This window comes from Tyto alba, unplaced genomic scaffold, assembly GCF_018691265.1.
Source record: "Tyto alba isolate M040663 unplaced genomic scaffold, T.alba_DEE_v4.0 Super-Scaffold_13, whole genome shotgun sequence".
Lineage (NCBI taxonomy): Eukaryota > Metazoa > Chordata > Aves > Strigiformes > Tytonidae > Tyto > Tyto alba.
Genome location: NW_024881275.1, coordinates 34,399,413 through 34,425,308, shown reverse-complemented (window position 1 = coordinate 34,425,308; position 25,896 = coordinate 34,399,413). Strand labels below are relative to the sequence as shown.

Below are 25,896 nucleotides of genomic sequence, written 5' to 3'. Positions count from 1 at the left end.
GTCCAAAATGGGACGGGCATTTCTTTACTGTCTTTGTGCACAATGTTAGTGAGACCTTCTGTCTAGGGAAATTAATTAATGGGAAAGTCTTGGTATTGTTTGTTTTTCTTGCTGGTGGCCAAATTTACAGAGAGCATGGTATAAGTATTTCTAATGGAATATAAAAAAATGCATTAATATCTACTTACGTATTTCCTCCTAAAAGCTAAAGTGTCTCTCCTTTCTATTCAATGTCAGTTTTCAGCCTTAAAGATGATCTTAGACCTCACCTTGCTCATTCAAACTGTTTCTAGGCATTTATAAAGTCAGCAATCAAGTCTCAGTAGTTCTTTCATGAGGGTGTGTAAAGAAAGCTAAGTAAAAATCTCATTTCAACACTAAGAAGCAATAAACATAGCAGAGAAAAATTAAATTGGCAGTTATTTTCTGAATAACCTTAAAAAGAAAATAAGGTTTTTTTCCTTGAATGCTAGACGATATCTGAGCTACTTAACATGCTTTAGCTTTTGATCAGGATTAGAATTTCTTGTCATCTGTAAAAAGGGGAGGGAGAAGAGAAGTTAACATTACTAACTGAGTCTATGTACAGTGTTAATGACAAAGTGTCAATATATAAATTGTACTAGTTCAATGTTGGAACATTAACACTACTCAGAATAAAGAAACAAAACAAAAAAAAAACAACAAGAGCTCGCTTGGTCAGATGAGGACATGGACATGCTTTAACTATTTTAAGCTGTCTCCTAAATACTACGACAGTTCCTTTGATAGCACCTGCTCTCATTCAGAAGACTGTATATTCAATTCCCTTAGCAGAAGCTGGGCTCGAACCCAGTGCTGACTATACAATCCATTACTAAATAAAAGCTGGCTGGTTGGTAGTCATATTGACCTTTAGCTGAGATACTGAAATCCTCTTGCCAACATTCCCACCTCCTGCTTAATTGGCACTGTATAAAATCTGTTTCCAAGGGAGTGTACAACAGCAGTCATGGTCGCCTGCAATATTAGCACAGCAAAAGAAGCATGTAATTTATTCCTCTGAAAAATGGATGCATAATAAAATCCAGCATAATAAATCTCTTTTTGCAAGGATTATGATGGCTGCAAGTAGGCAGACCATGGTCTATTTGCAATGTATTTGTTTCATCCAAAACCCTATTTTGGTTTTGTAACAAAGCCTTAGTAGTGCACTTAGGTGGCACCACAGCCCACCTTTTATTTGCACTCAAGTTTACTTATCTTTTTTTGCTGAAACAAATAAGTCCTGTTACTAAAGTTCATTTTAAATAAGAAGTTGTTAAATATACCATAAAGATATATTCCATCACAATATATGACAGATAGAGGTTGATTGTTGATGTTACCATTTTCATCCAATAACACTTTAATAATTTGATGAAACTATGGGAAATATTTGAACTTTTAAAATAAATAAGAAACGATGACATGAAAGAAGAGACAAATCACTTCAGTGGATGATTCTGGAAAGGACTATGTTAGGACTATGCATTGGCAGAACACTAATAGTTGAATAAATTAGTTCCGTGAATTTCAGTGTATTTTTTAGGGTTATTGTTTAGGATGAAACTCTGCATGTACTCCTCTTACCAAACATCATAGGAAAAATTAGTATTTTGTATTAGAACAACAGTTTCTACAGAAATAATCCTTAATATTCTGAAACAACCTAACAGGTTTTATTTGAAAGATTCTTTCGTTATGGATCCAGCTGTCTTTACTTGGAAAATAAGAAAGGCCATTTCCTCTCCCTCTGACTATAAAATAACCTGGCAACAAATATGGTCATTGATTATATGCAAAAGTTACCTTTGAAACTTACCTTGTGTATTTATAGGCATCTTTCAGTGTAGCAGGTGGAAACAGAAGCATTGCACGAATATTCAGCTCCCTGGAGGCCCCTAGGAAATGCTTCAAAGGCCTCCCTAGGGGGGAAAAATAGCATTTTACAGTAGAAGTCACAAATTTGCAAGTCTTCTGGGCAAATTATAAAATTCAATGATTCAGCCCCCCTAGAAAACTCACCGTGTTTACCAAGATGTGTCACCATTATAAAATGTCACTTTTGCTGCCTGTGAAGCTTTAAAAATGGAATATTCAGTGTGTTTCTGAAGAGCTACAAAAAAGCTCAAAAGATATTTCATGTGATTTTTTTTTTCTCCTCCTATGCATGCCCTCTTTTCTCAATACTCATGTAAATATCTTTTCATAACACTATGGATCTGATATGATAAACATAATTTCATGTACATTGGAAAATAGTGAAGAGATTCAGTCAAAGTACTTACCCACTCTAGCACATCCATCAGGCCGATGATTGTTTCCTGCTCACAACTAAGCAGCTATTTATGTACCTCATTTAGTGGATCAGAATAATCTCCTTAAAGACAGAAATGCTTACCTTTTGCTATTTCACCCTGTAAGTAGAAATGAATACCCTTGGATCTTTAACCTCCACCTGAACATAAACCAAAGAGAACAGAGGGCCTTGCTTTACCACACAGACCACTGGGTGAAACCCTGAGCAGCTATACTGCAGCCAGCTCCATATCCTGCTACACTGTCAACCTCCCATTGCATTCATTGTGGAAAGAATTACCCAGCATACAGAAACTGACCTTAATGCCTTTAGCTTCAGCATGAGGATGTTTTCTCCTGAAACTGTGAGGGATCTGGGTTACTCCTTTATTGATCAATTGTTGAGTTAGCAGTCAACGGGTAATTGACTGTTAACCTCTGTGAGATGACTCATGTGTTTAAGTCAGAAGCACAGTTAAATATCTTGCTGAACAAGTGCCTACGTACTGTCTGTGGCTTCTGTACACAAATTTGTCAGCTTTACATTATTCAAAGCCACGTAAAAAAAAAATCTTCCGTAAATGAGCCACACAGAAAAGAATAAACCTGTTAAAGGAGTAGATTTACAGTGCACTACCATTCCATATTTAAGAGTCCCCCTCTCACTCTGTTATTACTGTGGCAATCAAAGGTGTCTTGAAAGATTGATAAAAATGATTAAGGGTGCTTTATTTTAGATTGATAACTGCAGTAGCAAGTGTGAGAAGGAGAACACGCAATTGAAGTGGATGGGATCATTGTATGCCTGCCTAACATCACTGGCTTAACATTTGTATTTTAGACTGTCTCTTGCCTAATAACAGCATGTAGTGAAATAAAGGGTTCGTTCTGGAGGTAATTGTTATGTGGTAGAATATAAACAAGACCCATTCTGCAGTATATTTACCACAGTGCATATTTATGAGTTGGGTTTAATTAAAAGTCAGGAACACTACAGCTATTTTTTAACTAGATGCCTATTATCTAGTGTCAAATGCTTGGTTTTAATCACGCATTTTATACCATCGTGACCTAGATCACTGCCTGTGACATACGAGATAGTGTGTTGTCTTTCCTGAGAAGATGTAGCCAAGCTTGATGGATGTTTTCTCATTCCTAACCTCATTACTACTGGCTTCCCATCCATCTAATAAAATGCTATGATAGAGAGTGGGAAGGTGCTATAAATCATAATATTCCAGCCGCTCCAAGCAGATTCATTAGAAATGCTGACTATATATCTCACACAGAGAAAGTCAACACACAAAGTAGGTTGCTGCTTCTGCCTGCGCTGGAGACATCCCCTCACTCCCTCCAGTCAAGTTAGGATTTGTTTTTAATGGCAAAGATGACATTTAATAAAGTTCTGGGTGGCAGACTGCTTTGACCTGATTAACCCAATAAATATTCCAGCTGTTATTAGTTTTAAACTGTGCTGTAGCCTGTTAGCTCACTTGCATTTTTACTCCACCACTGAGAATACGTAATTGTTAACTAATGAACTATTTTTTTAGTGAGCTAAGAAACTGAGACATCCTACTTCACTGCTGTTTTACAGTGTTTTCCTTCAGGAAGGATAGTCTGTTTCTCGCTTAGTCTGAGCTAGGTCACAGAAGGGACTGTACAGGGGGAAGGGGGAAAATCTGTCTTGTGTGTCTGTCTTTCAGTCTATGAAAGAAAATGTGGCTATGAAAATAAAAATTTCCCAAACATGTGCCTGAAGAAGGAGAACTGAACTGGCTGCATCCTCTGAAGTCCAGGCTATGTATTCTCACTTCAGAGTCATATGGTATTTTATTTAAGTTGTGCTTTTTAGTGGAATCAACACACTTGAAGATGTTACGACAACTGTGATCTCTGCAAAAGGGGCAGGATCATTAAGGGAAGGAAAAAAAACAATGAAAGAAATGAAACAACGAGCAATTTTAACACAATTTGGCTATAAAAAATGCAGTGTGAGTGTGATTGTTGCTGTTCCAGGTGTTTGGATTTTCATAATTCTCCTGTGGCAGATGCTCAGAGCTGCTTACATTCCCCTGTGTAATTTTCTTTGGTGACAAATTTCATACAGCCTTTATGAGCCTGTCATTCAAAGGATTTTGGTGGGACATCACCCAAAGTTTTCTACTTGTAACCTGGTACATCTTGGTACCTAAAACCTCACAGAGACCTCTCCCTGTGGACTGAGTTTGTTGGCAGAGCCATAGTATCCAACTTTCTTTTCTTTCAGATATATAGCAATTAATAATATAAAAACATCTGTGACATTTCTTTTTGGAATAGAAAAAAGGTATGTATTGGTCCTTAGAATTACTTTATTTCACTGTGTGTGACATGGGATGTCAGGCAAACATATGGACATAAGCGGACTAATGGAAGGCAGTGGTGCATATAGCTTGCAGGAATTCATCAGGGGACACCATTGGGCTCTTCTGTCTGTGCTCAAAGGCTGCTTTGCTCCATTTTGGGGAAATGAGATAGTGTGTAAGCTGGTACTATTCTTTATTAAATCCTTGAGGGGGAAATGCAATTGTGTTTGCATGCTATCTGCAAGCAGCGTTTTCATTATAACTCACTGTGATCTCTAGTACTTAGTGTCAAACTGTTTCAGGGAAAATGATTGATAGCTGTTATTAGTAATCCATGGCTTTATGAATGTACAAATTAAAAGTAATCAGAGAGAGAGGGGAATTGTACTTCAGTTAATATAATCCATTTATTTTGAAACATGCACTAAAGAGTGACATTCATCTTTATTGCAATGGTAAGTCTCATCTTTGTGATGATATTCTTACACAGATGATGGTAAAACATATAAAAGATTCACTTTAGCAACATAGTGGCCATTTTCAGATTCCTCAAGCATTCCCAAAGTCACACCTAGGAAACATCAATACCTCCCTGAATTAAAATGAATCATTTAAAAGTGTCTGTAGAATGCAACTTCCCCTCCGGAGACCTGAAGACCTGTGGAACCTATAAGACACCTCACCTGACACTGCACTGGAGTGCAGATATGAAAGGGCTACTGCTTCCCTCAACCCCTTTCTACCCCTATAAATCTAAATCCAAATTGACTTCTGATTAGATGTGTCTGGAATAATTATGTAAAGATTTTTTGGGGTTTATGCTTTTGTGAGTATTTATTTATTTATTTCAATATACTAAAGAAATGTAAGAGTTCCATGCCAATATTCAAAACTCATGTCAAATCTGCAAAATTAATATTGTATCAGAGGTACCTGTTAGCAGTGTATTATCAACTATCAGGCATAAAAGTAAAATAAGATGGGATAGAATGACTGCAATTGAATTGTCTGGAAATTATTCTAAATACCTTTGGAATTAAACATGAAACACCTGTTAAAAAAAACATTTTTATTCTTGGTTTTTGTTTCTGTGGGCTTTTTTAAAGCTGTTGCATTTACCTATCACTGTCAGTGGTGACAACAAAAGGACTGTTAATATAAAATCTTCTATAAAGTTAATTATTTTTGTTTAAGGCCTACAGAATTAATCCAGCAAGATAAACATACAGAGCACAAGCTATTTAATAGTATGCTTTGCAAGCCATGTTTAAAATATATTCGTTTAGTCTTTAGAGTTTCCTCTTGAAGAAACCCATAGCTGGGAAACAATTTGTGCCCTGTAGAAATGCAGAGTCCTTGAGGAAGACACCCAGAATTATCACGATTCAAGAGAAAAGATATGATGCCAGAACCATCCCTGCTTCCTGGTATTGTTCACAGGTTGCTGCTACAGTTAGTGAAAATGAACAAAGACACACCCCACAATGTGTTACTGTGTGCCCTAAAAAATGAAAAAAATTGTCACTGACAGGAATCTATTGGAATTTGGCTGTTATTTGAAGGATTTTCTCTTATGCACAGTGCTCTATTGTATTCAGGTTTTGTTGGTTATGGAACAAAAGAATCATAGAGTAATAGAATTATAGGATCATAGAACGATTTGGTTTGGAAGGGTCCTTAAAGGCCATCTACTTCCAACCCTCCTGCCGTGGGCAGGGACACCTTCCACTAGACCAGGTTGCTCAAAATACTGTCCAACCTGGCCTTGAACCCTTCCAGGGAGGGAGCAGCCACAGCTTATCTGGGCAACCTGTGCCAGTGTCTCATCACCCTCACAGGAAAGAATTCCTTCCCAATATGTAATCTTCCCTACCTTCCCAATACCTAATCTTCCCTATTTCAGTTTAAAACCATTACCCTTCACCCTATCACTACATTCCCTGATAAAGCATCCCTCCCCATCTTTCTTGTAGGTTCCCTTTAAGTACTGGGAGGTTGCTATGAAGTCTTCCTGGAGTCTTCTCTTCTCCAGGCTGAACAATCCCAACTCTTTCAGACTGTCCTCATAAGGGAGGTGCTCCAGCCCCCTGATCATCATTATGGCCTCCTCTGGACCCGGTTGAGCAGGTCCATGTCCTTCTTGTGTTGGGGGTCCCAAAGCTGGACACAGTACTCCAGGTGGGGTTTTGACATGAGCATAGTGGATGGGGAGCATTGTCTCCTTTGACCTGCTGGCCATACTTCTGATGCAACCCAAGATACGGCTGGCTTTCTGGGCTATGAGCGCACATTGCTGGCTTGTAGTCAGTTTTTCACCCACTAATACCCCCAAGTCCTTCTCCATAGGGCTGCTCTCAATCCACTCACTGCCCAGCCTGTATTTGTGCTTGGAATTGCCCTAATCCATGTGCTGGAACTTGCACTTTCCCTTATTGAACTTCATGAGGTTTGCACCGCTCCATCTCTCAAGCCTGTCCAGGTCCCTCTGGATGGCATCCATTCCCTCCAGTGTGTTGACTGCACCACACAGCTTGGTGTCATTGGCAAACTTGCTGAGGGTGCACTCAATCCCACTGTTCATGTTGCTGACAAAGATGTTAAACCCAGTATTGATCTCTGAGGAATGCTACTCGTCACTGCTTTCCACTCAGACACTGAGCCACTGGGTCTTAATTTCTTCCCTTTTTAAAAGTGGGGGTCATGCTTCCCCTTTTCCAGACAGCAGGAACTTCACTAGACTGCCACGACTTCTCAAATATGATGGATAGTGGCTTAGCCAATTCATCCTCTGGTTTCCTCAGCACCCATGGATGCATCTCATCACATCCCATGTACTTGTGCACCTTCAGGTTTCTTAGATGGCCTGGAACATGATCTTCACCTACAGTGGGTGGTTCTTCATTCTCCCAGTCCTCACCTTTGCCTTCTGTGACTCAGGGGGTTTGGCTGTAACACTTGAAGGTGAAGACTGAGGTAAAAAAACTAAAACAAAACACAGTTTCTGTACTCCAAATCTTAATAGAATAGTAGAAACCTAAATCTGTGTTTACCTCAGGGTGTCCTTGGAAATGGAAAGCTATCATACTTTGGTTACTCTGTCACTTTGTCTGAAAGTGGATCATATAAAGTTTTCATGATTTTCATATCAAATAATAGCAACATAGAGATGGCAAAACCCAAACCACTAATGTTCTTTCTGGGGAAAAGAGAAATGTAGTAAACTTTTAGTAATATGGGCAATGATTATGGGTAATAGGGGAATGTAAATTCAGAATCTCCTGGGATTTTAGGATTAAACATTAATTCCAATGTTTATTTTAATATGGTAACTCTTTTTAGCATAAATGACTTACACTCAAGTTATTTTTATACATCTTGGGATATAGGTAACATGGCATGTGGTTATTTGATGTTATAATGGACTGTATCAGTGCAGCATGCCATCACACAAGAAGCCTCAGAACTTTAATATTAGATTTAGAGGGTGAGTAGTTGCTATAATTCCAAAGAAATAACAAACAAACAAACAAACATCCTTTTGCAGATACAAACAGTAATTTAAGCAAAGAACAAAGAAATAAGGGAAAGTCCATGTAAACACAGAAGGATATTAAATAGACACTTTTCTAGAACAACATAGAGATTCAGTCTTACTGTCTTTGTAAAACCTTCATGTCCTGGCTTCAAAACTGATATGTAAAAACTACTCAATATTATAAAACTGTGTAATTAATGTTTGTACACAAATGTTTGTGTAATACATTTGACAGTGTGTCAAGTTTATTCATAGTAAGATAAATCTAAGGGATGGTTTCTTTACCTCATTTTGCCTGTTGCATCAGAAACATAGAGCTCTTTCACCATATTATACAGCTGTACCTGCCCAGCCTCCCATTGAACTGTATTGGTTTATCTAGTTACTGATCTTGGGTTTTAGTAACACATAGCAGGATATTGTAATAAACAATTTCATTGAAATTGAAGTAAATAAGGACCTTTTTAGGTGCAACTCTTTCCTGAGTTAGTGATTCCAGGGGTAATATTTAGTCAATCCCATCTGAGAGAGAGAAGAGGAAATTTCACTACCTAAAATGAAGGGGAAATCATAGTTTGATTTCTGTGGTAGAGGTGGAAATCATTGGAAAATAAATACTTCCTCAGTTCTGAGCTCCTGAGCAATTCAAGAGAGACATTATATACTACTTCCTTTTCTAGCAAGTTGTTTTAATTTTCTCCCATCTTCCATTTCCTTTTCTGTGCTGTTTTCTGTGCCCTCACAATCCATTGCACTTTCTCATCTTTAGCTCATTCTCTCCAGCTATGCTCCTTCATCTGAGAGATGGATTGGTCTGACTGTCTCACTGACCTGACAAGGGGTTCTTTCATACTTCTTGTATCTGCTTTTTCCCAACAGTGATAAATAAATCAGTGTCTCTCCCCTTTTTCCCTTCACGCCCCTTTTTCATAGTAATGTGAACCAGCACTGTCCCGAGTCAGGAGCAAACATGACACACCTTCCTGGTCAGAGTTTAGGTTAAGGCTCTCTACATGTGGATCCATATGTATGAGTGGTACAGAGGTGCAGATGGTGCATAACATTAAACTGACTTTAACATTTAATTATTTACCTTTTGTTAGCAAAGTTCTATAACATACAAAGTAGATATCTTATTTTAACCACACTCTTATTTCCAGCTCTTCCCCTTCATGAGTTTCACAGACTGTTCACTGTATCCTTATATTGGCATATAATTAGAAGTACCAATTTAAGTGGTTTTAGTCATCGCCTTATTACTAAATATCTGTATCTTCAGCTAAATTTCTGGGCCTCCTCTACAGGTGCTTAAACCTGGAAACAAGCAAAATCTGAAATACTTACTTGTAATATTCTCTTTCTCTTCACTGCAACCCACACACCTGCTCTGTAGATATAAAATACATAATCAAAAGAGTGCAGGTGCTCAGTATGATTGTATTGAACCCTTCCATTTAGTCTATTGCTTTTCTAATTCAGGAGTGATGCTCAGTGGGTGTGATTGAAGAGATCTCTCTCTAATTATGGAGATTTTTCTGTGCAGTGTTGGAAGATTTTTTTTTATTATTATTTACACTGTTCCTACTGGAAGTAATATTTCTGTCTGCCAATGTCAATTACATTGCTCTTGACTGGTGCATATCAGCAGTCTGTGATATCTCTGAAAAGCTAGTGTGTATCATGTGTCACTAGGAGCCATATTAATGTTTGAGTTGAGGAGTGCAAGTGATGTAACAAGATTACATAGCACTGATACAGAGGACTAATTCTAAGCCCATGAATAACCAAGAAACTGCTAGATGACAACTGTCAATTATTTACTACCCCTATCCAATATAATATTAAAAGCTGGGAGCCTTCATTTTTCCTTTCTTTCTCTTTCTTTTACTAGCCTCTATTCCTCAATTTTACAGAAGTAACATTCTTTTAAAGGCATTTAAGTGATTAGCAAAAAAACTGAAGCAGCCATTCTGAACTATACCCTCTGACATGCCAGAGGTCCTCATTAACTGGAAAGGATTAATTAGTTTCAAAGTTATTTTCCCTTATCTTAGTTGTTAACACATCACATTCACTTTAGATTTTTTTGTTTCTTTTCTAATACTTAACAATGCAGTAGAAATCAATTCTCTCATGGAAAGGAAACTAAGTGTTGGTGTTTTTTTCCGTTATCTGTGAGTATAACAACTTCACACTTTTAAATAACTCAGCTAAAACTGAAAGAAAATATAATATGTCTGAAAATGTAGTTGCATGAAGCTATCATGGCCCAGGTATCTGATATGAACGTAACTCCTCCACTAATAATATGCAAAAGAAAAGCCCTGTTTTCTGTATGCTTTTTTTAATAACTGCTTTTCGCATTCTAATTTTACTTCATTTTTTCAGGCAAGTTTTTATTGCCTTCTGCCCTGTGGGTTCAATTACTTCTTACAGGTATTCTAACTAGAATAAATGATACTTTAAGTAAAGTGGTCTGGGTAGACAAGGGAGAGAGAAGCTAGAGAAGACACTAACTGATATTATGCAACATTCACCTTAACAGGAGAAACATAATGAACATGTTATGTATCTCAGACTATGCTTAGTTCAAGCTTCAGCTCATGCAACTAAGTTTAGCCTAACCAAAATGTCCCCTGCAGATTCAAATGGTTAAGACATTTATTCTAAACAGATTGTGCATTGACTGGCTTAAAGGTCTGTTGAAAGAAAGCACTTTAATTTGCAAGCATGAAGTACAAAATTATGTTCTTGAAGCAGGCTTATCACTGACCTCTTCCAGTGTGTAATACTAGATAATATGATGAACTGAACATTACAAATACTGGATTATGATTGCAGTACCTTTTTAAACTTCCACAGCTGTTCCACTGTCAGATTAAGTGTCACCAAGCAGACATGAAATTCAAAAACACAGCAGTAAACTTTTAGGTTTAAATGTAGCAGTCCAGTTACTATTTTTAATAACAACTTTGACGAATCAGGATTAACCATATGTATTCATAATCAACTTTAACTGCCTTCCAGACTTTTAATAGAGCCCACATATTATGCATGTTTCCTGTTGGGAATGATAATTTTATGCACTAGGTGATACCGATAACTGTAGCATAAAGGTAGCAAAGTAGCCCTCTGCTTCTGCATACCTCACAATCATCTGACATGCCTATTAGTACATTTCTGTCAATAAATATTTGTATATCCATTTTTACGGCATTATTTCTGAACATATACTAACACTTGTCAGCAGGTATGCTAAGTCTGTTGATTGCATACTCATTAATACAAGTTTTTGTACATTTTCATAGCTTAAACTGTTTTTTTTCAATGATTGAGATATTTTGCAGGTCTGAAAAATGATTTAGTACTTGAATTCTAAAAGATATAAGAAGATACAGAGGATACTCAAAGGACTTCAGGTGGATATACCTTATATTATCATCTAGCCTTGTTTCATGTCAGACCAAAGCACATTTGCTTCTGTTTGTGAGGTACAGATAAGAAAGAACAGAGATCTTCTGGCACATATCAATAAAGCAGAAAAAAAGTTGCATAACAGCAACAGCAGTCTGCTGGGATAACAGCCTGGTGCCCACTAGTAAGGGGATAAATCTCATAATTCACAAGCAATGAAGCCACAAGTGAATTATAAAGGTCTTGTCCTCCTCCAATGGAGATAAATGAGCCCATCTAACACAACCAATCATATGATCTGTTTGGATAGGTTTTCTTTGTCCATAATACTTTTTCATATAAAATTTTTGGGTGAGTATCACAATAAATAGAGAATAAAAGACATTCCTCTTATTTCTTCACTCTGTTTCTGAAGATCCCTTACTCTGGTACTGAAGTATTGAAGATGTCATCTGGTTTTCTTTATTATTTTCATCTAAAGCTACATTAAACTCTGTTTAATAACAGGCATATGTGGCAGGACTGTCTTTGGTTGCCTTTTTTCTTTAACTGATCTATAAATTCCCTTTTTTTGCTGTTCTTACTATTACTTATTTACTAGCACTACATTTGCACCCTCCCACCCCATGCCCCCCAAGTATGATTTCTTCTCTAGTTGTCACATAAATTTTTCCATGCTCCCTGAAGAGTGTAAGAAGCCTGTCTCTAAAGCAGTAGACTGCTGTTGTCTTACCACTGGTGGTGTTGGTCATGGAGGCCTGGAGTCTCCTTACTGAGAAAGCCTGGAGTCCTGCTACTGACACTTTGATTATGTCAGGGACTGAATCTCTGATGAGACAAAGATATTTAAATGTGACCGGTCTTTTAAAAGTCATGATAACTATGTGTCTTTACATAAAATAATTTATTAGTAAGGCTAAACGTGTTTTGTGAGACAGTCCAGTATTTACATAAGATAAAGAAAAACAACACACCCCAAAATTTTATAGTAATTTTATTTGGTTTTCAATGATTTTTTTGGTCATTCATTTGTACTCCTTCTAACAAATAGGTCATATAAATTGAGGCATTGAAGTTAAATGGTGGGAGGGTAAACTCAGAGAGAGAGTGAGACCAAAATGTTGATTTTAAGAAGTAATTAAGTTTACATGCAATGCAAGCAGAGATGGCAGTAACTGAGATTCCACATTGTTTTTTCATTGTAAGATTTTCTTTCATTGTCTCTTGATTTGACAGTCTTGTTAGATGAGACTGAAATTTTTGATTCTAAATGTTCTTCTAAATCAGATTTAAACAAAAAATTAATTTTTTTGAGGCTCCTTCAGCTAAAACTTAACACATTTCTGAGAATCAGCTAAAGTTAAATTACAGTATATTATGTTTCAGTATTTTTTGCAACCACTTTGGTGAGAGCACTCTGTCTACACTTGTAATAGTCTACACATGTAGTACATGAATTTTTGTGGAAGTATTTTTTTTCAGGTATGTTCTTTTGCTGTTCTTATGGAAGGTTGCCTATGTTTAGATGAGACACACAGTTCAGTTTTTGTGTGCTTGATAAAGTTGTGTTAAAATTTTCCATCTAAATTCTCTAGAGACACTGGCTACAAAGTGAGCATGCTCATGCTCCTCAGAAGTCTTCCATGATTGCTGGTGGCACATGTACCAGTGATGATGTCTGCTTGGGACCTGAAGACAATGAGATTTTATCCACAGTTACTGCTCCCGGGTGTTCTGTTGGTAGGCACAAAAACTGATTAGAGGGGCTATTTTCCTTGTACTTCATTTCTCTCATACTAGTCTTCAGGTAGTGTGAAAGAGAGAGAGGAATGTCTCTTCCATGACTTGAAAAGTGTTGAGAACAGAGAGATAGTTGAAGAGAAAGAAATTACGAATAGGCAGAGAGAGAGAAAGAGGGGAAAACAAACACAAATGAACAAGAATAATAGAATAGGGCAGTAATGGAGGAGGCAGGTCCTGGAACTATATGAGATGGGAAAGAGACATGAAAAACCGGCAAGAAGGAGGTTTAAGATTATGCAGGGAGAGGGAAAGGGCAGGAGAATGTGTACACTATGGGATCTGCTTCAGTAAATTAAAGCATTTATTTCCTGAAGCTTAATGTCAAGCTGAGAGATTCCATCTCTGTTGCAAGCCTGTACTAAAATCAGGAGAAATTGAGTTCTTTGTTAAAAAGCTGTTTCCTCAACCATTTATCATTAATCAAATAGTGACCATGGATAATGTCACTGACTAGGAACCAGTTGTCTCTGGCACTAGCCTTTTAGGAAGAAAAAACTAAATGACACAAAGACCAATAATTTGAATTAAACCACTTTAGCTGTAGACTCAGTTTTCTTTACAAAAGGATTGCTTTTCCCATGAAGGGTTATTTACTTATTCTCATTATATAAGACCTTTATAGAAATGAGTTAATAGAAATCATTAAGAAGTTATATGTGGTCTTAAATATCTTGTTTGCATACTAAAATGACCTAGCTTCCTGTGACTAGCAATATCTACTGTCATTTTGCTTATTTGTTTATCATGGGGCTGAGGACTTATTTATATTATATTACACTAGACTAACACTTTCCTTAACATTGCTTTTAAAAATTGAACTAAACGTTGCTATGTGTATAAAATATGTATTTAAAAATGAGAATTACTGCTCAGAATGAGTGTAAATATTTATTGAATCAGATACCATTTAAATATCTTTCATTTTACTTGGGATGATTTCTGAAAGCCTCAAAAGCAACAGAAATCTTATGTTGTAAATGTATCTCTCAAATTAACTCCCTTGGGCTTTTTTGTAGTTTTCAGAGAGAACTCAGAACATAGTACTAGGAAATGGCAACACATAACTAAAAAGTTGTTGGTATTTCACCTGAAAGCATATTGGGTTTTCTACTGGTAACTGAAGTTAACAGAATTTGTCTTTTATATTCATGGGAGACAGGCTCTGGCATTTCTACGGATACTTAAATTTCAAATATTGATAGCCTGCAACTCCCTTCTTTTTCTCCCTCTTCCCATAGACCAAGTATATACATTGGAAATTTATGAATAAGCTCACTGACATTCTGGACTAACACTAAGAAAAAGCATTTTATTTTTGAGATGTTCTCGATGTCACGTGAAAGCATTCTGGAATCTGTATGCCCTTACAAAGCTGCTGTGGACCAATTAAAAATACGATCAGCTAGAAGAAGTTGCTACCCTGTCTGTGGTCCAGTGGGAGGACCTCAGGAGAACCATGCTGCTACAGGGTCTGATAGTTTAGGTCTTTCCAGGTAGCTGCAGTGAGTTTTATCGATTCTCTTCTGAGCTTGTTTTGCATGATGGATTTTGGCCTAAAGGGAATATTTCTACACAGATTCCAAATCCCTGTCTCAAAGTCACAGCTGAGAAATTGCAAGATAATTAAGAAGCAACCCCTCTAAAATAAAAAATTACAACAATAGTGATAGTGGTCCAGACACTAACTAACACCTCTCTGATTTTCCAGTAGCTTGTAGGTCAACACAAAATGTGTGGAGCTAAACAGTACTTGACATCTGGTTGATTCAGACTGGATGCCCTCCTGAAACCTAGGAAAGGATTCTGCTGTCTTTGGATTTACTTTTTCCTGATTAAGTTGGGGGATCAAGGAAAGGTACTGGTGTCTTCTAAATATCACTGTCATTACACTGAAAAGAGACAACCATAACAGCCAGTTGTGCAACTTTATGATGCCTGCTTTTATTCCTGACAGTAGCAAAAGAATGGTTAATGGTATGATTTTTTCCATGAAAATAACACTGTATATTCCTGCAGGTATAGTTATAGATTTGCAAATGACCATCAGCTGAGCATCAATAGTAACCCTTGCTCAAGTAAAGAGATCAAATTAGCAGTAGCACTCTTCCTTTCTATGACATTGGTAATTTAGGAACCAATAATCCCCTCACATAAGGGAATTAGTCATGAAAAGGTCATGTCCCTCCCTCTTACTGATCAGGACTTCAGTGTGGAGAGACATGTGAGAACTGCTTCATTCCATCTACAGTTATTTTCGTTTCAAGTAACCCACACAGAATATTTTTTCCAAAATTGAAGCAGTAAAATAACTATTTTTTAATAGGAAACCTGAAACTTCCAAGAATAATCCTGTAATTCCATAATGATATTGTTGTCATGAAAATATGCAATATTCACTAGTTTTGAGCACCATTGTCTGCTTTCTTAAGTTCTATCTCCAGCACTGCACTTGGCTTATAAATGAGATAAAAAGGTATGTATAAGATGGAGCAATCAAAGGAAAGAGATAGTTAAAAAAAGTGTATTTTCTCTGTCTCTCTGCCCATCTCTCACTCTCCCCTCCACTCACTGGTGGAAAAATAATTTTTTCCTGTCATTATTATTTTTCCTCCATATTTTCATGGGGAGAAAATTTATGAGCCTAGAGGTCATTTTAATTTTGGACCATTGTTACTTCTTTCTCTCCTGCTCCCGTGTTCTATTTCTAACAATGAGTTTTAATAATTGCTTCTTGAACATACTGATTTTGTCATCAACTTTGAAATTTGTCTTGTTTTGTATAAAACAATTTTCAGTTATTGTGGTACTTCTCCTTTTAATCTCTAATAAGGAGATTTGCAATACCAGGGTCAGTGTCAAGTGATTAGTACACACACAGAAACAACTTACAGGCACATCCAAGTACATAATCTGCCAGTGGCAATTGGGAAAAAAAAAAATCAACAAAAAAAATAAGCCCCAAGAGAAAAATATTTACACTGTTTGGAGAACATGTAGCTTCTAAATAAATATTAATCTAATCTCTTTAGATGTTAATAGCTTTCATAGACAATGCTGTTTTCTAAATGTCAGAGTAGGATTTTTGAAAGACCTAATACTGGGAAAGAAACATATTAAAAGCACATTAAAAATGACTCTGAGGTTGAAAACAGATGAGAACTGACAGGAAACTTAAGGTCATGAAACTTGTTTAGCTGAATGACACAGCAGAGTGTCTAACAATGTTAGTGTGCACAAGAGAGAAGCTGAAATTATGGAATGTACTTAGAGAATACAAAACCACTTTTTTTTTTTTTTTTTTTTGCTATTAGCAGGAATTTACTCCAAAATAAAAATCCAGATTGTTAGTATACTTTGGATATTGTTGCACGGAAAAAATATTTTTCCAGTTTTATTTCATTGCTTCTTATTTTTGTTACTGTTAATTCTCTAAGCACTACATTTATAGAGTAAAGCAGTATACACAGAACTATGAGGTATATATAAGGCTGTATGGCTTAAAAGAGAAATATAATTGAATTAAATGCAAGGTATGTGGGAACAAAAGTTATTCATTCCTGTCATTCTGCTGAAAATAGTTATGATTTAAATAATTTAGGGATCTATTTTCTCATCTTGCCATCCTGGGACTTAATCTAACCACAACATTACCATTTTGTCAGTTCAACATGGATGCTCTGAAGGCTTGTATGTTAAAAACAACAGTGTAAGTGTAAATGGCAGCCTTACTAAATGAGAGTCCTTGACTCTTGAAAATCCAGTATCTATCTATTGGCCAGGCAGATCAAGACAGATAATTATTTCAAAAGGTTGGTCTGAATAAAATAATTGTCAGAGAGTTACTTGTAGCTTTGTCATGTAACAACCCAAGAAGTTACTGGCTTATTTCCTTGATTTCTCCCGAAGCTGTGTGTTTATTTGAGCTTTAGAATTTGACACTTGGAACAGACACTGTAGGAAATCCAGAAGGCACTGCAGTCACTTCCATGGACAGCAGTGGGGAAAGGAGCACAACCTTTATATTTAGTAGCTCATTTGAGTGGATGGCAAGTTAGACTGCTCTATTAGTTCCTTTGGATATAAAATTAGTACTTCTCTTGGAAATGAATTAATTCAAAGTTTAAGAAATTGTGGGCTAAGTATTTATACATAGCAAAAATGAACCAAGTGTTCAAGAGCAATTGCCATAACATAAACACTTCAAAAATAATTAATTTCAAGGCAGTCTTAACAAGGATAGTAAATCTTTGTCACTTTTATCGAGAACTAAAGATCATGTCCTAGCTGTCTTCTTGTGAAGAGATACGTTCTTGCCACAGACTGTATTAAATTGCTTGGTTTTATCTGCCAGAAGACTTTTTTTTCAGAAAGAAAAGGTTCTTCAGATGTTTGATCTGACTTCAGTCTTTATCCCATGAGCTGACTACCTCCTGATATAGAGGCTCAGAAGCCTCCCCGCATAAGAGGAACCCCAGATCTATATTTATTCCAAGAATCCAGGCTTTAAAATACCTTTTACTGGTAACTGCTTAGTTGTAACCATAAACAGAGAAATTAAGTTCTACAGATTTTTGACCACACCTTATTTGTATGGCTTTTTCAGTTGGTGTATAAACTAGAGAACCTTTTTTACAAAATTCTGTTCACAAGTTATGAATATCATTTCCTATATTCTGCCCAATGACATTGCAAGGAATGATTATATGGAATAGCCAGCTTGACAAGAAATAATATTTCAAACTGTCATTTTATAAAGCAGAAAATCTAGAAAGGATTAATGTGTCTCAGTATTATTGCTTCCCTTTTTTAATTTTGGGATAGTACTTTTAAAATTTTTATTCTAGGAAATCTTGACCTACAATGGTAAAAGTCTTTTTCTGACTTTGCCTCACAAGCTGGATTTCCTTAGAGACAAAACATTTCTCTCATGTTGATAATTCCATAAATCCTTGATTGGCTAATTTCATACAGAAGTACACTACTTGTAAATTCACCTTTTAGTTGTTGCTTGCACACCATATAAGTCTGTTCAACACCACTGTCGGAAGAGAATTACTTTTGAATTGCATCAAAACTAGAGCAAAGCAAAATCTAAAATATGTGAAGGATCATCATGTATCCCCAATTTAATTTGATCTTTAAGTGGCTTGATAAACGTGTAACAAAGAAGTACTATTCCACTGATGAAATTCAACCCTTTTCCCTGTAATCCAAGAATTACTTGAGGAATGGCTAGGTATATACTGGGTTATTCCTCCCTCATATTTATCATTTTGCTTTGGTAAACAAGATCACTCATTGTTGTGCCTTTTTCTCTCTACTGTTTACAAAATCACTTTAATTAGATGGTGAAAATTAGGAAATTCAGGGTATAAAAGTCCTCTGAATGTCAATGACTCAAGTAAATACCCAGAGTGCTCTTTTCTTTTTTTTTTTGGATAGATATTTTAATGTGGTCCTTATAGCTATGTGACCAATCATGAAAGAGGAGTCAAATAGAAATAAAATGCCCAGCTCTTCCTGTCCTTGTGAAAGCTTGGTGATGGACTGCTATTTGTTTACCTTAAGAAGTCTCCTAGATAATCTTCACTTATTCTAGGGATATTTTTATTTTAACATTTATTTTTGCCACAAATTAATACATGAGAAATGGTGGCAAATGGAAGTTCCAAAACTTTTTGACCTTCACTATGATTTTTGTTAAATTTTCATTGAAGGTTTGGGTCACTTGTTACTTTATTTCAGTGCTCCCTTTCACTTATGTTAAACATTTTATGCTATTGTGGTCTTGTGGGTTGCTCAAATAAAATTGCTGAAAGTTCATTTCTAAATGCCAGTTAGCAACATAATTCCCAGAAGAAAATTTAAGACTATTAGTTTTGAGGCTGCCCTCTCCCAAGAGTTTATAAAAAGACTCAGAAATGGCTGAAATGCTTAAAGGAAATTATCATGTAACTGAGCTGTGCATGTTACTGCATATCATGCTTCTCCTCAGATACCAGAGTGACAGGTGCTCTAAAATTGAAATAGATAGATGTCATTCAAGCATGACAGACTATGTGTGTAGTAAATTATCATGGCTTGGCCAGCAGCACCAGTGAAGAATTATTACTGTTCAAGGGAATGGTACTATTAAACATGTGGTGGGTGTGGCCTGTAACAGAAGGAATTTGTGTACTAAAACTGATGTTTTTTAAGATCTTCTAACACTTGATGTGAAGTTTGCTGTACTTGACATTTCCAGGTTTAGAGATCACACAAAATCATTTTACTCTGACAACAGAAAACTGCCTCCTAGAGTTTCTTGATATTTCACTGTATGGTTATATTTATCAGGCTATATTTTGTAACTTATGTACTCATAAAATACATAAAAATATATTTATTAAGTTGTACTTCCATAATAGCAGCTTTCATTCTATGCATTATTTATCTCAAATTAACTTGAGATATACACTCTAGTGCTTGCCTATCTTTTGTGAATTTTCTGCAAGGAGCCATTTTTATATTTGCAATTTGTGTTGTTATACAAGGAAAATATTCTTGGTTGTGGAAATGGTGTGTGGCTTTCTTGTCTTTCTTTCCATCTCTACTACTTCTGGAGTTCAAGATCAGGTGAAAACGGGATTTGAAAGTATTCTAGGGTAAGAGAATATCTGAAAGTGTAAAACATCACAGATTTTCAAATTTTGTTTGTAGGGTTTTTTTGTCTGGATGAAGAGATGTTGATACAGTACTGTACACCTGGTCTGCCTCTGACTTTCTCTATCGCTCTTTTAATTTTTTGTTAATTACACACTATTTTTATTGACTTTTTAAATACAAGGATATAAAATCCAAAGTAGTAAAGGAAAAAGACAAGCATGCTCATAATGAAATAGATATGGACCAACCAAACAAATTTACAGCAGTAGAAATAAACTTACTGAGCTTCTGTTTCTGAGACTAGATATATAACACAGTAAAAAACATACTTGAATAAGTGGGTATAAATTATATTGAGGTAAACACATAAGAGATGGAACAAGTGATACATCAGCCAATGAATGTTAGGATACAGAAAGTATCTCAGGTTCTGTTCTTGCTATGGTCCACTAAGCTTTGCAGTTCTGTGTATAAACTAGGAACATTTAAACTCCTTTTCAAATACTAATTTACATTACCTTACAGATGATCTATAAGTGTGGCCATGTTTCTCTGAAGCTCTCATGTGTTCACTTAAATAGCAAAGTTGTAGCCACATTTTGAGCATGAAGGTGCAATAAATGTGTACTTCTGCATATGTGCAAGCACAGGCAGGAATATATTTTCATGTAAGTGTGCACATCTGTGTGCATGTATTTTTTCTCTTTTTATCTCCATCTCTTCATTAAATAGTCATTCCACCAATAAAAGAGGAGAGGCTTGGTTTATCCTAATAAGTATAAATAAGTGAGAAATACATATATAATAACTGAGAAAATAGAATAGTTATTCTTTTTCTGGAGCACCTCCCTTATGAGGATAGTCTGAAAGAGTTGGGATTGTTCAGCCTGGAGAAGAGAAGGTTCCAGGGAGACCCTGTAGCAGCCTTCCAGTACTGAAAGGAGGCTACAGGAAAGACAGGGAGGGACTCTTTATTGGGGAATGTAGTGATAGGACAAAGGGTAATGGTTTTAAACTGAAATAGGGAAGATTAAGATTAGATATTGGGAAGGAATTCTTTCCTGTGAGGGTGATGAGACACTGGAACAGGTAGCCCAGAGAAGCTGTGACTGCCCCCTCCCTGGAAGTGTTCAAGACCATTTTGAACGGGGCTTTAAGCAACCTGGTCTAGTGGGAGGTGTCCCTGCCCATGGCAGCAGGGTTGGAAGAAGATGATCTTTAAGGTCCCTTCCAGCCCAAACTATTCTATGAGTCTATGATTCTATCGTGTTTTTGTGGCTTTAAGTGGACAAATAATATCTTATTTGTGCTAATTGTATTGAATGTAAAAACTTCCAGAGCCAATTGCCTCTAAAAGTTTAGATTTCCAGTGAGTTGTGATGCACAGGCCTCACCTGAATAACAAAATAATGTAAATGCCCTAATGAGGACACCATATATTTAATATTAGTAAAGTAAAATGATTTTTGTTCCTGCTTTTAATTTGAGAATTTTTATTGCCTTGGTAAACTACTAGGTAATGTTTCCAACTCTTGTATTTCCAGTGCAAAAATCAATTTGGTCTACCAATATAAATAAAATCAAAATATTTACATGTACCTTTATCACACTCCTATTTCCTAGTTCTGTGTGTATATGTATAATACAGACCCCCATCTAATATTTTTGTCTTACAGATGATTAAAGAGGGGCTGGGCAATATTGACAGTTTCAGAGGAGTCTGACACTACTGAATTATAAATGGATTTAATTATTCTATCACAAAAAGCTTGGAGAGCAAAATAAATACACTTACTGCAGACAGAATCTCTGCAACTCTAATTGCCAGAGCACTGTAAGAGCTTTCAAATAATAAGTCCTTAAATAATAAATTGATATGGGAGAGAATAATGACACCCAGGTGTGAAACCTTAACCTGAGAGTAGTGCTGCATACTCAATGACATAATTGCCTCTATTACCATATTCTAGTCTAGCATGGGGTTTTGAGTCTTAGAAACTGGTTTGAAATGTAAGACAAAACATGTTCAAATCACAGGTGAGATTTGAAGCAGAAACATATAATAAAGTCCAGGTAACTAAATTGATACTTGGGTTTGAAAATAGGCTTAGATATTATGTGAAAAATTATATTTAAATACTATTCACAGTCTGACTTACTCCCACAAAAACAAGGGTTAAGAAAATTCACACTGGGAATGAAAAGAGCCTCTGCTAAAAGGCTCTCAAAAATACAGTAGATTTTTCTTATTTCCCGGTGAAAATCCTTCTTATTCCAAAGTATTTTTTTCCATACAATAGATGAGACTGTGGAAGGTTCCTTTAGTAAAGGAGTTTCTTTCCTGACATCTTTACTGTTCAGAGTCTAATTCTGTTCATCAGTCTAACAAATATGAGCCAATGTAAAACATGAGTACTGCATTTTTGTGTATATTTCATATTTATTTTTGTGTTGTGTTCAGTGTAACAGAACAAAGTAAGGAATACATTCAGTTGAACTCATCACATCTCAACACTGTTGCAGATGTTACCTTGCCAGTTGCCATTCCAAAATATATTTTGCCACTGCAGACCAGAACAAGACTACTGACATGAGGGATACCAGTGCTTTTTAATGTCATCTTCAGGAAAGACTGTCCAGTAGAAGCAGGAACAGGAAAAGATATAATGAGTTATATAACCCCATACCTGCACTGTTTTGGAGGCAATTTCTACCCAAATAAAGTACACTAGTAGTAAGTGGAGCTGATTCTGACTTTTCTGTGGATATTGATCAGCACCAGGTGTTTGTTATAAGTTCCCCAAGTCAGGCCTCTAAAAGAAGTACATGCAAATTTTGGTGAATAAGAAATTGACATTAGCATTGCAGCAGCATTTTGATCTAAGAGCTATGACAGTTTTCACATTCTGCTGGAGGGTCAAAACTACAGAAATAATGCAAATTCCCCCACTCCCCAGAAGACACCTCTTTAGGCTGCTAAAAATATCTGTTGCTGACTACTGAAAACCTGACAGCTACTGTCAGCATTGTATCTGTATTGCAGAAACTTGTATTGATATTAGATACAGTTTGTAGAACAAACAGATGACCCTTTTTCTTCAGAACTGTTAACATAATTATAAATTAAGAGGCAAGGGAGATAATTCTTGGTCAGTTCTACCTAATGCAGCAGACAACTATCAAAATTGATGTGATACTGTACATTTCTCCCCTGTCCCCATAAAGGATTCTCAAAGAGGTTCAGTAATTAGGATCTGGATTCCTGGAGCAAAATTTGTTGTATACCTATCCCCTCACTTGAAGTAAGAGGTCTAAGATGATTCTTTTTGCCCTTATCACTGCTGGATAACTTCTGGTTGCAAATTCTGCTATTGTTACTGTTTGGGAAGAGTCATGTGTTTTAAGATACAGTTATTCTAGAGGAGGAGACAGAGGGTTTAAGAACATCTATGCACATCACTGACTGAACTCTGTGACTTGGAGCTTCTCTCAAAAGGAAGCCATTACTGAGGACACTGAATTAATCTAGTTTTTCACTGGACTCTGAAGGAAATGTCAGCTATATCCTACAGGTGTCCTGCTTTGGTAATCTCTCTGATGTCTCATCTTGCTTGGTAGTGTGTCTCTGAATACCCACTGGTTCCCTATGCTATCTTAATATATTGCTGTCATGCCAAGAGTTCCTGCAGATGAAGGTACTGGTAAAGAAATGATGTTAATCTTGTAAGGATCAGAGATCATGAAGAAATATCCCCACCCAAATATCACTTCTCTATACATGGTATGCCTGGATCATCCAATCAGACCTTTCTATGTGTTAGGTAAGGACTGCTCCTAGAAGGCAGGTAGAGCAGATACAAAGGTGCCATTAAGTCCCTTTTCTGAACTGTTCACCTGGTCTTTGTTCCCTTCTCACTTCATATGAAGTCATGAGCATGGATAACAACTTAAATGCCCAGCATTATAGCCGTTTGAGATTCACATTTAAAAACGAAGTGGGAAGTGATTCTTTATAGTTAAACCTAAGTAAAATGCACTTCCATTAATAGGTACTCTATACAAGTGCCAATTGATATTTATAATGGGTTCATATAAACAGTAGTTTAAGAGGACAGTGCAGTTCTTTATTACAGAAATACTAAGATTTAAGAAACATTTCTTAAAAACCAAGCAGCAATTCTCTTTATATATTGCTGATCATTTAAATTGCACAAACAAAATCTATGCTGGGTACATTTACATAAATAATGATAATAGATAATATACTTGAACACACAGTATTTTAATTATTTAAAGGGATGACAATTTGAAGCTACTTCTTTACAGAAGAGCTGAGCAGCTGAACATTAGCACTGTCTCTGAAACTCCTTAACAACTGCTATGAGGTAACAGCTTAGAATTTTCTATCTTAAAAAGTCCTTTCGTCTCCCCTGTGGCCAGACAGATTTCTCCTGTGGAGAAACTCACTATTCTGATGTAGTTTAATGCTTGTGCTCAAAGGACTAGGCTCTTATTGTAGTTCCTTCTTTAAGAGTTCTCAGAAAAACTGAAGAGAAAGGTAAGCAAGCTAAATTCTACTTGGCTTCAGACTGGTGCTTAGCGTGTGATATAACCTCTCTGTGTCTTGGGTCTTTTTTCTGTAGAGTGATAGCAATAATATCCATTTATGTAAAGAATTTTGAGGCCTGCAGCTGAAAAGCATTTCATAAGTGTCTTCTATATTAATACCATTATCACATATAGTTAAGCCCCACTGAGTTTAGCCATCTTTTATCTTCCATGATTTGAATTTCTTAATCTGTTCAGCTGAGACCTGAATATAAAATTCCAGTCCTGCTCTGAAGATTTTTCTTCTGGTTTCCTGTCATTTATGTGTCTGTCTTCTTTTCTGCTCCCTACTAGACCATCAAAGGTTATTTTCTCTATTATATGAGTATCACTCCACTTCGCCCCTTAATTGGTCCATTGCTTTTTCTCATTTTCATCTTTACCTTCTATTTTCCTTTTTCAGATTCTTGTTATCCTCCTCCTTTGGTTCCCATGGATGAATATGAAGGACAGACCAAGAAAGGACCCTTGGAGTATGAGTACAAGAGTGTTTTATTGTTCATTGTATTGTGGTGCTGAGTTCTCAGCATTAGTTAAGTATGTCTTGGCATTTCAATTTGTAAACTCCACTTCAAGGATTTGATAAATAGCTTGTCTATTTCAATGCAGGCTGAATATGTGATTCAGTTAAAGGATTTCATTATTTAAAGATGAACTTCTGGGTTTGTGCTAGATTTTCAATATAAGAAAAAATTAATTATAAAAGGTGGGTGCTGTGAGAACATATGGAAGCACATTCTGCTCTTGGTTACCCTTTTAATGGGACAGTGGGAGTTCTGTGTATTCAAGAGAGGAATGTAGCCTTCAGGGTCTGATTTTTCCAAATATTAGCAGCTCAGGGCCATGTGCAAAAATGCATGCATAATTACACACTTAATCTGAATGTACATTTACTGTGATTGCAAATGCAAATCAGGTTCTGTGCATGAAAATGGTCATTTGAGTTTCAATACCTGAGCGTCACATGAAGTCACAGTAATTGTACATGCAGCTTAAGCGTGTAATTGGGCATATATTTTTGCAAGTGGCCTTGTGCTTCAGTGCTTTGAAAATGAGAACCTTTGAGCTCATTGTTAATGGGTGTCTCTTGTTATTTTCTTTTTAAAGTGACATTGCCAAAATTAATGTATAATACAATGAGTTGATCTTGCACTCATTATTCTATAATTTGGACTTCATCAGAGATGCTTCCCAATGTCTTTGTTGGGAGGAATAGACTTTTAT

General features: G+C 36.3%; 1 long non-coding RNA gene across 1 annotated transcript in view; it reads left to right on the top strand.

Annotated features, from left to right (window-relative positions):
- Positions 1-25,199, top strand: part of LOC116958906 — a 61,028-nt gene extending 35,829 nt beyond the window's left edge. The window contains exon 3 of the long non-coding RNA XR_004405541.1: positions 25,076-25,199. This is a non-coding gene — a long non-coding RNA (uncharacterized LOC116958906). The remainder of the gene's footprint in view (positions 1-25,075) is intronic.
- Positions 25,200-25,896: the final 697 nt, after the last annotated feature.